This window comes from Schistocerca americana, chromosome 6 (genome assembly GCF_021461395.2).
Source record: "Schistocerca americana isolate TAMUIC-IGC-003095 chromosome 6, iqSchAmer2.1, whole genome shotgun sequence".
NCBI lineage: Eukaryota > Metazoa > Arthropoda > Insecta > Orthoptera > Acrididae > Schistocerca > Schistocerca americana.
This window is the reverse complement of record NC_060124.1, coordinates 579,095,420-579,111,077: the sequence shown is the minus strand read 5'-3', so window position 1 is coordinate 579,111,077 and position 15,658 is coordinate 579,095,420. Positions and strand designations below refer to the sequence as shown.

The 15,658-nt window shown below is 41.5% G+C and overlaps 1 protein-coding gene across 1 annotated transcript in view; it reads right to left on the bottom strand.

Moving 5' to 3' along the window:
• LOC124620292 (translation initiation factor IF-2-like) overlaps positions 1 to 15,658 on the bottom strand; it is a 542,363-nt gene that overhangs the window by 58,950 nt on the left and 467,755 nt on the right. The gene's annotated exons all lie outside the window — the stretch shown is intronic.

The following is a 15,658-nucleotide window of genomic DNA, read 5'->3' as shown; positions in this document are numbered from 1 at the left end:
TGTCGGTGCAGTATGGCGATCAGTTTAGAACAGCTTTTGCTGCCTAAAGTCTCGTCTGCACAAAGAAAAAGAAAAGGCAGACTGTGTTTCCACACTGATGCCATCATTAATTCGGTGGGTAAATTCGATAGGAAGCAATCATAATCCCCTATTCATTAACAAGACGTCATTTGTGCAGGGATATAGGAGTCTCTACATAGCAGTGAGAACGTTTATGTATGTTGAAAGCAGTAAGTGTAACATGTGATGGATGAGGTGCCACATTAGGGGCGCAAGGAAGAACGAATTCGCGTTTTTCCTTGTTCTGTCGATAGTGGTGATGATTACAATACACCAATCTGCATCAGTGATGTCTTTCCAAGCATTACGTCCATGGGTGAGATACTCAGTATCACACATAGTGCCTGATGCCTATCCTTCATAACACTTGTTTGAGAGAATCTTGGCTGGCTGCAGCACCTTCCAGAAGTGATGATTGTGAGACTGTCCGATAATTTCCTAGGACTGAGGAGAATCGAGATACATAGCCGGTGTGAGTGTAAGCATACCATAATTTTTTTGGTGCTGTACAGCTATAAAAGATCTCACTTTTTGTGTAAAATGTGTGTATATTGCATTGTAAAGTTACTGTGGCTTATGTTGTGGCATGACTGGAGAAGATGAGAGTCTGTCCTATGGTGAGGGATGTTTAGATTGAGCACATTGATAACAGCAAGGGTATGAGAAAGATTTTTTTTATGTAGAAAATTATGAGCACTATAGATACTGAGATTCGCTCCAGAACTAGAGCCATCACAGAGGAGACATTACATGTACTTCGATTGGTGTCAGACTGTAGCAGCAATCGTAATATTTAATTGCACTTACACTGGTAAATATGTTCCTGGCGTCCAATATTCTTGTGAGTTTTGTATGTATTTGATGATCTGTAAACAACTTTTGTGGGTTTAGCTGTCAGTGCAATTTAGCGATATGTGCAAAATAATTTTACCACTGAAAGTCTCGTCTGGAGAAAACAATTGCAAACGCTGCTCTCACTGGACCTGCACTGCAGCTTTGCATCATCGCACCAGGAACGGTAAACTTTCACATGATGTCGGCACAGGAGTTTGAATTATGGTCCGCAAATAGGTTTTAGTTCCTGTCCGGTCGTGTAGGCAGTGGTGCTTAGGTGAATACGTATTTCAAGAGGAATTTATCAGGTATCAAGTGTGAAAGTGATGTCTCCGTGTCAAGCTTGAGGAATCTAAACAGGCACATGTGCGTGGCTCAGCAGCTGGCGACTGCACCACTTTGCAGGGGTCTCAGTGCATCGCAATTTCTGGGAGCGTGTGAGGTCTAGTGGACAGGGGTGGCTAGCAGTGTCTGTTGCAGTATTTTGCGAGCAGGTCTGTAGGCTGTGCTATGCGCTAATTGGACAGTTTACGGGTACTGACCATGTTTACACATCAGTGTACTGCAATATATAGGAGCAGTTTGCATGTCTGAGCTGAAATTATTTCAGTAATTTAGGAGTTGTTTACATGTCTGCAGAGCATTATTTAGGAGTAGTGTACTGGTCTGTGGGCTGTGGGCTGTGTGGCGTGAGCCCAACCATGTCAGAGTGTGTGTTTTGTATCAGTGTGATAAATATAATCCATCCCTAAATAAATTGTTCCAAAGTAAATAAAGTACACTTCTTCCTTACTCTCTCCAGCAGCGCAGCACAGGCTCAGTCATTTTCGCACCATTTTCCCCCTCCAGACCACCATCTTGGATTATGTCACAGGAGGGATGACAGCACCCTCTTGTGGTGGTACTGTGTACTAGGTCAGTTGGAGTCTGGACCCCTTGGCGACCACACTTGATGGTGGTAGTGCCTCTAATTGTTTAAATAAAATAGTGCACGCAAAATAGAGACTTACGTCAAGTACAGGTGGAGTCCTAGTAGTCCTAGTAAGCCTAGGAAGAGGTGGCACTCAGGTGACTTAGGTAGTGGAGGTGGCCCAACTGCCCTTTCTTTTCAGACATTTTCTTAGATTGGGAGAGATAGCTCAAGTGACCTTTCTATACCGCTAAAATTCAAACTTAGCGCCAGTTACTAGGATGATGTGGCGGTCGGGTGCCTTACATTAGTGGAGGTAGTCCAAGTGACCTATCTTCTCGCGATTTTCTTAAGGTAGTTGATATAGCTGTGGTGTGATGCTTTATCGTGTGGAATTTGAACTTCCTGCCATTTTCCTTGGGGAGGGGAGGGTGGTTAGGTAGTGGAGGTAGCCCAATTGACCTACTTCCCACCAAAATTCAAACTTCCTGCCAAAATCCGCCATCTTGGATGACATCATAGATGCCATCATGGATGATTTCATGCGCTGTTGCCAAGTCTACAAGCCGCCATCTTGGATACATCTGGCAGGAATGGAAAGTGGTGCAGAACGCAGGTTGTCCCAATACTCTCAGCAGGGCAGTCTTAATGGAGACAATACAAAAATCCAAAAAAACGTATGTTAGAATTCGTTAGGAGTTCGTTTAGGGGTTACTTATGGAAAAGCTCTACCTCATGAGGAGTCTCAGTGTTTTCCTCCACACACAGCATCCGCAGATCGAACAGTAAAGTAGAGATTATCGTGTGACGCACAGCTATTGAGAAAATTTAGAGAACCGCAATTTGAAGCTGAGTGCCGAATGGTTGTACTGACGCCAACATACATCGCGCGTAAGGTCCACGAAGGTAAGACACGAGAGATTAGGGCTCATACGGAGGTGTACAGTCGTTTTTCCATCGCTCTATTTGCGAGTGGAACAGGGGGGAAGACATCAAGTAGTGGTACAGGGAACCCTCCGCCACGCACAGTGCGGTGGGTTGCGGAGTATCTATGTAGATGTAGCTATCAAGAAAATGGTCCAGTCCGACTTGTCGAAACCTCCCCTGAATTTTTTTTATACAGGAAGAATACACCCAAAGAAACAACGTCAAAATTTTAGCTGCTAAGACAATATTTTTTTTTAAAAAATGCTGAAAATTGTCAAACATTAGCTCTACGGGTGTCTGGAGAACTGCACACCCCTATCGTAGTTGCAGCGCATAGTGTTTATCCATGGTTGTCGGCACATCGGTAAACATAACACGACAGAGCGCGATCACATCTCGTAAAGCTAATTTCAATTTTTTCTAGTATTCACTAAAAGTTAAATGTCATTTAAAATTTTCTTTGAGTTTTCTTCGTATATGCTTGCTAACAGAATCTGTCTGTGCAGGTTCCCGATTTTCACAGTAAGGTGGAATCCAATAATATTTTAAACTTTACGAAGATGAAACATAAACAACGAAGTATGCAATCTAAATTACCTACTTCTCCTAGAGGCCAATATGTGTGTTACTTATTAGTTAATTTCTTTTCAGTTGATTAAAATGATGCCGATATTTGGTCGGAAATTCTGTCAGCATTAGAAGAAACAGGGAATAACCGACAATTCCGTGAATTGTGGTTCGAACGGTGATTGTTTTTCTGATACAAGTCTGGAGAAAAAATGCTCTACCCTCCTAGCCCAAAGAGAACATTGAGAGTAATTGCTTTCAGTGACAAAGAAAAAACTGTAAATTTTTTGATTACCCGAAGGAGAGATGAAACTCCTAAACTTAAGCAGTTTGCAAAGCCGGTTTGGTCTCGTAAACACTAAATGTGAATTGTATAAATGGAAGAAAGATTTACACACATTATGAAATATGCGCCAAAATGAAACTCGCAAAAGTCTGAACAATAACTATTCGGTAAATTTAGAGTTGCTTGCGATAGCCAGTGAACTGTTACCGAGGAAGATCTACGAACTGCCCTCTGGTTACACATATTTAGGAAATTATACAAAATGAAAAGTCGCAATGTTACGAAGTTTACATGAAGTAGCGATCAAACATGTGAATAATAGGTAAAACTATAAAGAAATTCGTAGCTGCCTTGAAGACGAAACTTCTTGTCTCTTAAAATGCTGCCTATAAAATCAGTAAGTCACGTTTTGTGCAAGATCTACGTGAAAGCACTAGAGATGAAGAAAGAGTCGCTTGTGCAGTCGGTAAGTGCTATAACACATTCGTATACGACAATACCTGCGATAAGTATCATTGAATTACTGTTTCTGCTGCTTTGTATCTGCCTTCATGAACCACAAGGTGAGCCAGTGCCAAAAAATTAATAAAAGAACAGTTTAGTTGCAAAAATTTAGTAATCCACGTAACAAAAATTGGAAAAGCGGGAGAGAATAATGTTCAGTATCATAGCTGAAACGTCGTCTTACCAGCTGCAGAAATTAACTCTTTGCTTTTGTTGGATCCTTGGCTTGGAAATGAGTACCTCTGTCTTTAGATCGACGACGAAAAGACTTCATATAACTCGGATTCCACTCGGGACTAAAAGTGTTATTCAGCCTCTCGATAAAGAAACGTTTCCACGGTGAAAGCATTTTTTTTTAGTAAGCCGTCTGACAAATACAATTTCCGATAGTATTGTTGAACATCAGTCATCTGTGCAGTGTGAGTCTGCATCAACACGTTTTACGAATTTTATCAAGTACGCCTGGAAGAGATTATTATATAATGGGAAAACAGAAGTTTCGGAACCAGATTTTAAATCGTGAGACATTTCCAGGGGCAGATATGGACTTTGACCACAATACATCGATTATGAACTGAAGACAAAAACTGAAGAAACTGCAAAAAGGTAAGAAATTAAGAAGATGTGGCCCGGGCATGTTAAAAAAACCAGAGGTTGTTGACAGTCTCGGAAGAAGCATTAGGCAACGGATGACTAGAAAAGGAAAATGAATGCAGTAGAAGACGAATGAGTAGCATCAAGAGATGAAATAGTGAAGGCAACTGAGGATCAAATGGGTAAAGACACAAGGCCTAATAGAAATCCTTGGATAACATACGAGACAGTGAACGTTACTGATGAAAGAATGAAATACACAAAATCAGCAAATGAAACAGGCGAAACCGAATACAAACGTCTGAAAAATGAGACTGATAGGAAGTGCTCAGTGGCCAAGTAGGAATGGCTAGAGGACGAATGTAAGGATTTAGAAGTATGTTCCACTAAGGAAAAAAAATAGATACGGCCTAAAGGAAAATTAAAGAGGCTTTTCCGGAGAAGTAGCTACATGAATATCAAGAACGCAGATGGAAAACCAGTCCTAAGTGAAGAAGCCAAAGATGAAAGGTGGAATGAGTATACAGAGGGTTCATACAAGGAAGATGAAAACAATGTTGTAGAAAGGGAAGCGTATGTAGATGAAGATGAGAAGGGAGCTATGATACTGCGAGAAGGATTTGACATAGCTCTGAAAGATCTAAGTCGCAAGAAGGCGTCGGGAGTAGACGGTATTCCGTCAAAACTACTGATAGCATTGGGAGAGCCAACTATGACTTAACTCTTCCACCTGATACGCAAGATCTTTTATTGCCGGTGTGAAAATTACCGAACTATCAGTTTAATAAGTAATGGTTAAAAGTACTAACACGAATTTTTTACGGAAGAGTGAAAAAACTGGTAAATGGTGATCTTGGGAAAGATCAGTTTAGATTCTGGAGAAATGTAGGAACACGCAAGGCAATACTGATTCTACGATTATCTTAGAAGATAGTTTGAGGAAAAGCAGACCTACGTTTATAGCATTTTTAGACTTGCAGAAAGCTTTTGACAATGGTGAGTGGAGTACACTTTCAAATTCTGGAGGTTCAAGGGGTAACATACAGGTAGCGAAAGCCTATTTACAATTTGTACAGAAACCAGATGGCAGTCGAGGGGCATGAAGGGGAAGCAGTGGTTGGGAAGGGAGTGAGACAGGGTTGTAACCTATCCCCAATGTTATTCAATATGTATATTGAGCAAGCAGTGAAGGAAACAAGAAAAAAAATGGAGTGGGAATTAAAGTCCAGGGAGAAGAAATAAAGACTGCGATTTGACGATGACATAATTCTGTCAGAGACAGCAAAATACTTTGACGAGGTGCTGAACGAAACGGACAGCGTCTTGAAAGGAGAATGTAAAATGAAGATCAACAAAGTCAAGACAAGAATGATAGAATGTTGTCCAACTAAATCAGGTGACGCTGAGGGAATTAGATTAGGAAATGAGAGATAGTAGATGAGTTTGGTATTTGGGCAGCAAAATAACTGATGATGGCTGAAGTAGGGCGGATATAAAATGTAGTGAAAGTGTTTGTGAAGAGCGCAACCGTGGAAGGAAGTGAAACATTAATGATAAACAGTTTAAACAAGAAGAAAATGAAAGCTTTTGAGATGTGGTGCTACAGAAGAATGCTGAAGATTAGATGGATAGATCACGTAACTAATGGGGAGGTACTGAACAGAATTGGGGAGAACACACATGTCTGGTACAACCTGAGTAGAAGGGATCGGTTGATAGCACACATTCTGAGACATCAAGGCATCACCAATTTATTACTGGAGGGAAGTGTGTGGGTAGGTTGTGGGAGGGGCGAGGGAGGGGGGACGGGTGGTGTTAAAAGTTGTAAAAATTAGGGAGACAAAGAGAGGAATACAGTAAGCAGATTCTGAAGGATGTAGGTTGCAGTGATTATTCGGAGATGAAGAGGCTTGCACGGGATAGAGTAGCATGGAGAGCTGCATCGAGCCAGTCTTTGGACGGAAGACCAAAACAACAACGCCTGGTACGCAGCACAGCGTGCAGAACAGCTACCACAATCATTTCCTACTCCATCCTAATTATATCTAGATAAGACTACAGTAGTAATTACACCGAAGCCCCTGAATGCGTTAATTTTTCTTACATCAGGTGTGCGTTTTCGTCATCCAATAGACACTTCGCATTTTTGTGACAACTCCAGGGAAGAAACAAGAGACGGTTTCATAGCTGGTAATATTTATATTACTGAAAAACGATCTTTGGAACTGCGCTGCAGCTATTGTTATAAAATATTTGATATCAAAAAATTAAAACTGCGATTGAGGAAGTTGCGAGTAATGTAGCATCATACCCGGCTTTGTTTTTATAGTCAGTTGCGTGGCAGTCACATTTGCAGCAGCTTAATCAATGATTTGAGACATACTTGGTGTGGTTTAAGTGCTTAAAATTCGCCTGTGAGCACCTTTGACTACGCGCTGCGTTCTCGTGTCACGGCTTCGTCTGCTTATTTGCCGACTCGCGCGCGCTCTAGGCAGGAAGCGCTGGACAAACCGATATTGCAAGCGGTTTTTCGTGCGGCAAAAATGAGTAACTTTAATTACAAAAAAAGTAACTTGCAGTGCGCTTTAGCAACTAGAATATTCGCAATGCATTTCTATCCGTGTATTCTGCTTGTGAGAAAAATTTGAGAGTAGGTTTTGACATGTTGGATTGGACCATTCCGTTGTAAGGAGTATCGTGCAGAATGTAGATTTAAATCATACCGCAACTCAACAACGTTTTTTTACATGCGTAAAAAACCTGTCTCGTTTTAGAGACACGTTAGGAGGCCAAAATTAAAAAAAAAAAATCATTGTACTCTTATCAACTGTGGGTAGAACCTGCAACTTTCGATTCGCAGCTTCACACTTGCAGAGCTGTTCACGGATAAAGTATGTGGGAATATTTCCTGGAAGTAGAGAACTGACACAGTATTTTCCTAGCTGGGAGTAAAACTGTTTGGAATATGAAAAGTAATACTGTTTGGAATGTGAAATCTAATCATTCGACTGGTCTACGTTTTAATGAAGCAAACGTTAAGCTTAGGTTTAGAAGTAGCATATTTGGAAACAAATTGTTTACAAAACATAAGAAAGTAGGAGGTTCTCTAGTGACTTGGTGAGGAAAGGAATGTGTGTAAAACGCTGACGAGCAGAAACCGCAGTTGACAGGAAACGTTTTAAAGACATCGGGGAGCACCTTTCGTGATACTGAGGGAGCTGTAGAGATTAGGACTTAAGCGGGAGACGGAGTGAACATAGCCAACAAGTGTTCCTCTGACAAGGGAACCTCCCCATCGCTCCCCCCCCCCCCCCTCAGATTTAGTTATAAGTTGGCACAGTGGATTGGCCTTGAAAAACTGAACACAGATCAATCGAGTAAACAGGAAGAAGTTGTGTGGAACTATGAAAAAATAAGCAAAATATACAAACTGAGTAGTCCATGCGCAAGATATGCAGCATCAAGAAGAGTGTGAGCTTAAGAGCGCCGTGGTCCCGTGGATAGCGTGATCAGATGCGAAACGAGAGGTCCTTGGATCAAGTCTTCCCTCGAGTGAAAACTTTACTTTTTTTATTTTCGTAAAGTTATGATCTGTCCGTTCGTTCATTGACGTCTGTGTTCACTGTATTATGTTTAGTGTCTGTGTTTCGCGACCGCACCGCAAAACCGTGCGATTAGTAGACGAAAGGACGTGCCTCTCCAATGGGAACCGAAAACATTTGATCGCAAGGTCATAGGTCAACCGATTCCTCCACAGGAAAACACGTCTGATATATTCCATACGACACTGGTGACGGCATGTGCGTCACATGACAGGAATATGTTGTCGACCCACCTAATTTGTACACTTGGCGATTGGGTAAAAAGATTCTTCTACCTTGCCCGATTTAGGTTTTCTTGTGGATGTGATAATCACTCACAAAAAGTGATGAAAACATAAGAGTTTGTCACATAAACTGCAACAAATGAATGCAACAGTTTCACAGTCGCACAGTTTTCCCTGTGCTCTGTCAAAACATATGTTTTTAACGTTTTCAAATTTTTCCGTCTGTAGACCGTCAAATCCTGCATATGTCCAAGCTAATCTGAACATGTCCTGGAATTTTGGAGAGCGAAGTTATTATATGTGAGTGTCTGAACTTTGATAAATGTCTGATAATAAAAAATAAAACTTTTCGCTCGAGGGAAGACTTGAACCAATGACCCCTCGTTCCGCATCTGATCACGCTAACCACAGGACCATGGCGTTCCTGAGCTCGCATTATCGTTGATGTTGCCTATCTTGCGCATGGACTATTCAGATTGTATATTTTGCTTATTTTTTTCACAGTTCCACACAACTTCTTCCTGTTCTCTCGATTGATCTGTGTACAGTTTTTCAAGGCCTATCCACTGTTCCAACTTATAACTAAATCTGAGGGGGGTGCGATGGGGAGGTTCCCTTGTGAGATGGGAAGCATGGCGCGGATGCAGAACTTACGGCAAGCCACATCAAACGAGTAGTAAGACTGATTTTGTGCGGAAACCATATTACGTTCGATTAAAACGCTGATGGCCGCAAACATTTTGTCCCATAAGAGTCTCATGGAAGACATATTTAATGAAAACATTGTATAGAACAAACAATCGCTTCTCCGAGTCAAATCTAAAAGCGACTGTGAGAATGAAATTAGACTACAAAGAACTCGCGCAGAGGAAAATATATCATCAGCGTCCCCTCATTGCCTTCCAAGAATATAACCTCACTGCACAGCGCAATAAGTAAATTCTACGAAGCATTACAGTCGTCTGACATAACAAGGAATTAACGGTCAAGATTCATGACTTGCATTAGCAAAGTGTTGGGGTTCAGACACGCCTGTTACAGATTCTATCATCTCTTGATCCCTCAAGAAACGGGTGTTACGTTCCTAATAAATTCTGCGTCGACGTGACAATAAAAAAGGAAACAATGGTTACATCCTACGTCAGATACTGATTCTCCGAAAATCGAGAATAATGTAGGTAGATGAAATTATCAATCATCGCGAGACCATAGGACGCCGCGTTTATCCAGCAATGTAATATCAAATGGTTACTGTTCACGACGAAACAAACACTATGTTATCAGATAAAACTAGTTGCATGTGGAAAACTAAATCTGAACTGAAACTTCGTGCAAGATGTGTGGAGTGCCGTAAAGGACTCGAACCACTGAACGTTGCCCTTGCTCTAAGAGCGTTACCCAAGGAGAACAGGGTACCAGGTTCGAGTACTGGTTCTTCGCTTTAAATTGTCAAGAAATGGAGGAAAAAAAGGAAGAAAAAAAGCATACTGTCCGTTGTAGAGCGAAATCTGAATCGACATGCAGTTTAATTCCGATAGGTGGGAATGTACCGTCTTACGAGCAACTTCAGAGCAGTATGTAGGTGTAATATTTGTTTGGATGGCCATTCTCCTCAGTATCTGTAGTTTTTCCGTCTTACGCATAGTACAGCAAAATACGGTATTTCTACAGACGTCTTGCTATTATATTTATAAAGCATCTTCTGTGATCACTCTGGAAATGTGGATATTTAACATGGCCCTCGATGTCGGCATTTGCAGATTAAAAAGACTATTTCTTTATAAAATTGGAGTACAATTTACTTACGTTGTTTTCTGCCTCTTGTTTACGAATTCTGCAAACCACTTTCTTTTATGGTTGTTAGAGGAGATTGGTGTCTAAAGAAACTTTGTTGCACAACCACTTTTTGCAAATTTTCGTCTTTGTTGAACCCACTCTCTCTTATGGTTGCCTGGTGTTTGTTGAACTTCACCTCAAGTTTGTAAAACTCCACAAGACAAAACACTGTTCACTCGTGTGTTTTCTGGGTAATGTTGCCTACCTGAGAATGCATATTTTTTTCGTAATCGTGAATAAGAATGAAAATGACGAACAATTGCTAGAAACGAATGTGCAACCACATTTCCTTCGATCTCAACCTTCGCTAACACCGACGGGAAAAAACAATGGTGTGCAGAATATGTAAACAAGAGACGAAAAACAACGTAAGTGAACTGCACCCCAGTTTTACACAGAAATGCTGTTTTTAATTATAAATACCAAAATCCGGGATCGTGTTGTGTATCCATATTTCCAAAGTGACCACAGAAAATGCTTTATAAATATCAGATAAACACATCTGGCGAAATATAGTCTTTAATTGCACTGTGTGGAACTTGGAAAAACTGCAGTTGCTGAGGAGGATGGCCATGCGAATAAACATATTACAGAAGCTTACAGAAACATTTGGGTCTTATCAAACAAAATACACTGAAGTTTCGTTTCTTCGTATGAAGATTAGTCAACATATCACGATGTACACAACACTAGAGTAGATAAACATGCAACGGTATCTTAGTGTACGTTCAGAGATCTGAGGTTCTGTACCTAGAACAGAAAAGTGCAACCGATTTGGCGTTTTAGTCCATTGTACGAGCTGACCCAGTATATCACAATCTGTTACCATGTATCTCGAAATTTTAAAAGTCAGGAGATTTAATCCACAATATTGTATGGTTGGATTCATGGAAAGCTCACAAACTAAGCACAACTATTTTTGTGTGAAGTTGCATGATGCTGTACAAACAGAGATAAATTAACTAACAGCGCATGAAATAAATTCTTTGCTTCAAATAAGAAATAGGACGACGCGGGAGTAGACTTCTTTCAAACTAATTTCAGTTCGTCTGAAGCGAATGACACCAGTGTACTGAAACTGCCAATTGCCAAACAGTACCTTGTTTCCACGGCTTGCTGGATACATTTCTCGTCGGTACGTCGCTTAGATCGAACAGGCGTTGTATTCACGGAAACTCTGCCAGTAACCAAGTAATACCAAAAAATACACAGCTGTTACTGATGACAAAATTGAGTATTCAACACGATTCACATCAACTCTAACCAATGGACCGGCCACAGGCAACTGCTACTAGTAAACTGAAGTGGAGCGAGCTACTCGCTTGGTGTCGCGCTATTGGTCAGTGCTAGGCCAATAGCTGGCCGAGTGCGGAAGGGTCTCAGACCGACTGGCAAAGTCAACATTACTCTCATTTCCCAGGGCCGAAATTTTTCACCTCCTTCTCGTGCTGGCGTAGTTTTAACAGCAAGTTCCACACAGTAAAAGCGAATAAAAATTTTAGTTCTGTGAACTGCCGAAATTCCTCTGTCACCTACACCGAATACACGTGCGAAGTAGTTCATTCTGTGAATATGACACAGTAGTAACAGGAGATATATATAATTCTGTTTCGTATGTGAGTAATTGTAGATCGGTTTACGACATGAAGCATTATCAACCACTGTCCTCTAATACGTCAATGCTTTATCGAGATGATTCATTAATTACGAAAACAGCAATAACGTTTTTAAATAAACGTGACGTCCTAGAAAGCTCTACGAAAAAACACAGAGATGACTGAATGAAGTATAGATCAAAAAGTAGGAGAAAAACTGGATGCCAGCGGTGTGAGGAGCGTTGGAGATGGATTAAGATACGTCTCCACTACGAAGAGTAGTCACGACGGAAATAAAGCCCACGCTTCCTACTTTACAAAACATAGATGCACCGAAAGATACAAATTTTCTATCAATGGGGCTTAAAATTGCTCTATGCTTGGGCATGCTTCACTGTTGGCCTATGTGTGTGTGTGTGTGTGTGTGTGTGTGTGTGTGTGTGTGAGAGAGAGAGAGAGAGAGAGAGAGAGAGAGAGAGAGAGAGAATTTAATTCAGTACACCTCTTTGAGTCTTCTACGGTTCTTATTTACGTAGATTTGTGATCGGCAAGAATGTTACTAATTCTGCCAGTAATTCAATCACAGAAATTAAGGAAGAGGCCGAGGTTAATTACGCCCGCAAGTGCGAGAGCAAAATGATTCGTGCGTGACGGTCAGGGTAGAAATAGTCAGGCGGGTGGCCGATTTAGAGAGACCAGGCGGGTCCAGGGCACGGTTTTACGTAGTTGTATGCTTTGGTTTGATGATCTCCCTGCAGTGCATCGATGCAACGAAGAAACTGCTTATCTTCTAAATGAAGAGTGGGCAGCGGGCAGCCGGCGGCCGGCGCATCTCACGATGCTAGTGATTGGTTTCAAACCCTGCCCGCGGAAGAAATTCGTGGGGGATAGACAGAGCGAAGCGCTCGTACTGTACAGGACGCATTTTCGGATATTTGTGTCGACACTCGGCTCGCTTAGGGTCTGCAGCTCGTGACGTAGACCAGTGGAAGTTTTGCTCACTGCGCGCATACACAATGCAATTTCGCCGCCTGTGGGTGTCAACAACAAACGGAAACACATTTCCTGTCTGACAAGGCGACCGTCTGGCCAGGTAATCACGGATTTGGATGAATCTTAGGTGTGTACTAGAGGGACCTATCCTGAGTAACTGGCTAGTGACTTTTCATGCGACAGCCCATAGGTTGCTAGAAAATAAATGTTGAAGTTTTACACGTACCTGCTGTGCGTGTAACGTTATCACAGTGAGATTAGCGCAGCAACTAGGGTTCACCGTTACCACGCAAGTGCCACAATTCAAGTCCTGCGTGTCTACATTTTTCTATTTAATCGTACAAAATATCGTAAAATACTATATGTGATGCAAAATTTTTCAAAAGTAGTTATTTTTGCTGTAGTAATTTCATAAACAAATGAACCACTACAACACACTTCCTTCAAATGCGTATTCCGTTTGTCATATAATAGATTACAGAATCGTCTTTCTCGCTATGGACTGCTGTGCCACAACAGAATTGCGTAGAGTATTTGTCGTGGGAGCAACCGAAACACATTCTTAGAGCACCACGAACATTTAATGAAAGCTACTGCCTTGCAGCCTCAAAGATATTATCGGAAGCAATACCAGAATATACAGTCCGTTTAAATCAGAAAGATTGTTCTTTCTTGGATCACTTTCGATGGAAACCGCGTGTATTTGATCGTTCATGTGAAAGTAAATGAACTAAATCAATGCGTAATTGAAGAGTGTAAGTTTATGGAATCTTGCATCGAAGCGATTCTCGAAATAGACTTCAGGAAATTGGGAGCCTTTTAAATTTTTATCGTGAAAATTTTAAATTCCCGGTGAAAATAATCAAAGGATTGGAACACTGGGATACATGTGGGTGGGATACTTTCCGATTAATTTTGCATGTCATGTACTGTTTAATGATATCCTATAAGATGAAATCGGAGGGAAAAAAAAGGACACGGGCAGTGTTTGAACCTGTACCGCCAGCGTGGTAGCAGCGAATATTTGCTGTTGTTCTAAGACGGTGGAAACCTTACTAATGTTATGCGTATGAAAGACAGGCATAACACTTCCGGATCGCTTTTCTCGGAAACTACGGGATGCCCCACGAAAAGTCGCTAGGCAGGTACTGAGGACACGTCCCTCTACAATGAGTGGGGAATGCAGCTCACTACCTACAAGTGATGTGGGGAGAAGCATTTCGGCTCTGGGTTATTGGTGACAGTAACACATGCAGATGCGATCAGTCATCAAAACTATTTTTGAACAAATATTTAAAAAATAATTTAATAGAGTTTGTCGGTATTAACACACCAAATTTTAAACACTAAGTGACCCCTCTGTGGCCAGAAATCGCAAAGGAACTTGTAATTGCATGTCGACTGAGATTACCTATCTCATTGGTGTACTTTATTTTTATCTTTTTTCTCGGATTAACTGGATACTTTTATAGGCGTTTATTTTTCCACGATGACATTTCACGATTCTTGGCATCCCATCTTTATGTGTCATTAACACTGTTTCTTTACTAACAAAGTCGCAGAATTTTGCTACGGAAATTTTTAAGTCAGCTGTAGTAAAATGTCGCGAGTCAAGAAACAATGTTCACGACGCGTTAGTAAATGTAAACATCAGAAGCTGGTGTGAACATAAAATGAATGTACACTAAAAGAAAGTCGTGTGTTGAGGGATAATTTGCTAGCGTAACATGTCGGGATGTCGGGGAAGGGTGCCATTATATCGGTGCGTTTATCCCATAAACGTTAACGTCACAGAGACTGTAGTTTAGACTCTATGCGCTAGGAGCGCTGCTGTCGCGTCATGCGATGAGGCGACCCGCGAGCTTAAATAACTTAAGTAAATCAGGTCCGCGGGCCAACGAAGACTGCTCGTGTATGTTGTCGACTGAAGTAGTTCTAGAGGCCAAGGAAGTCTTCGAGACTGAACCACCTTGTATAACGTAGTTTTGAATATAAAGAGGGGCTGGCTACCCTAATGCAGAACATTTGAAGGACTCTGGTAAGCATTTTTGGTCAGGCCTGTGGTCGGTGTCCCACGTAGAGGTGGTGTTCTAGAAGGAGTATGCGACGGGAAAGAAAAGCTACGTATCTGTACTATGCAGTTGCAGTTGTACTGCAACACATGGAGCTTGGTTCTTTCCGTCCAAGGATGTCTATGTGAACGCCAGCGCAATGTTTCAATAACATTTAACGTCATTTTACTTGTGATTTAGCACGTTATACTTTCGGTACATTGAATAAACACTCTTGGAGGAGAGAATCAGCAGGTGAGTATGTTTCAGTCAAAATTTAGCACGTTATACTTTCGGTACATTCAATAAACACCCCTGGAGGAGACAATCAGCAGCTGAGTATGTTTCGCCGGCCGCGGTGGTCTCGCGGTTCTAGGCGCGCAGTCCGGAACCGCGCGATTGCTACGGTCGCAGGTTCGAATCCTGCCTCGGGCATGGATGTGTGTGATGTCCTTAGGTTAGTTAGGTTTAAGTAGTTCTAAGTTCTAGGGGACTGATGACCACAGCTGTTAAGTCCCATAGTGCTCAGAGCCATTTGAACCATTTTTTTGAGTATGTTTCAGACAGTCACAACTACGCCTATTTGTTCTATGTCTATTTTACATCCATAAATTGATTTGTTACGTTTCTGTAATTACAGTGCATTTACATTGTAACACAGTCCTCCTATCCCAC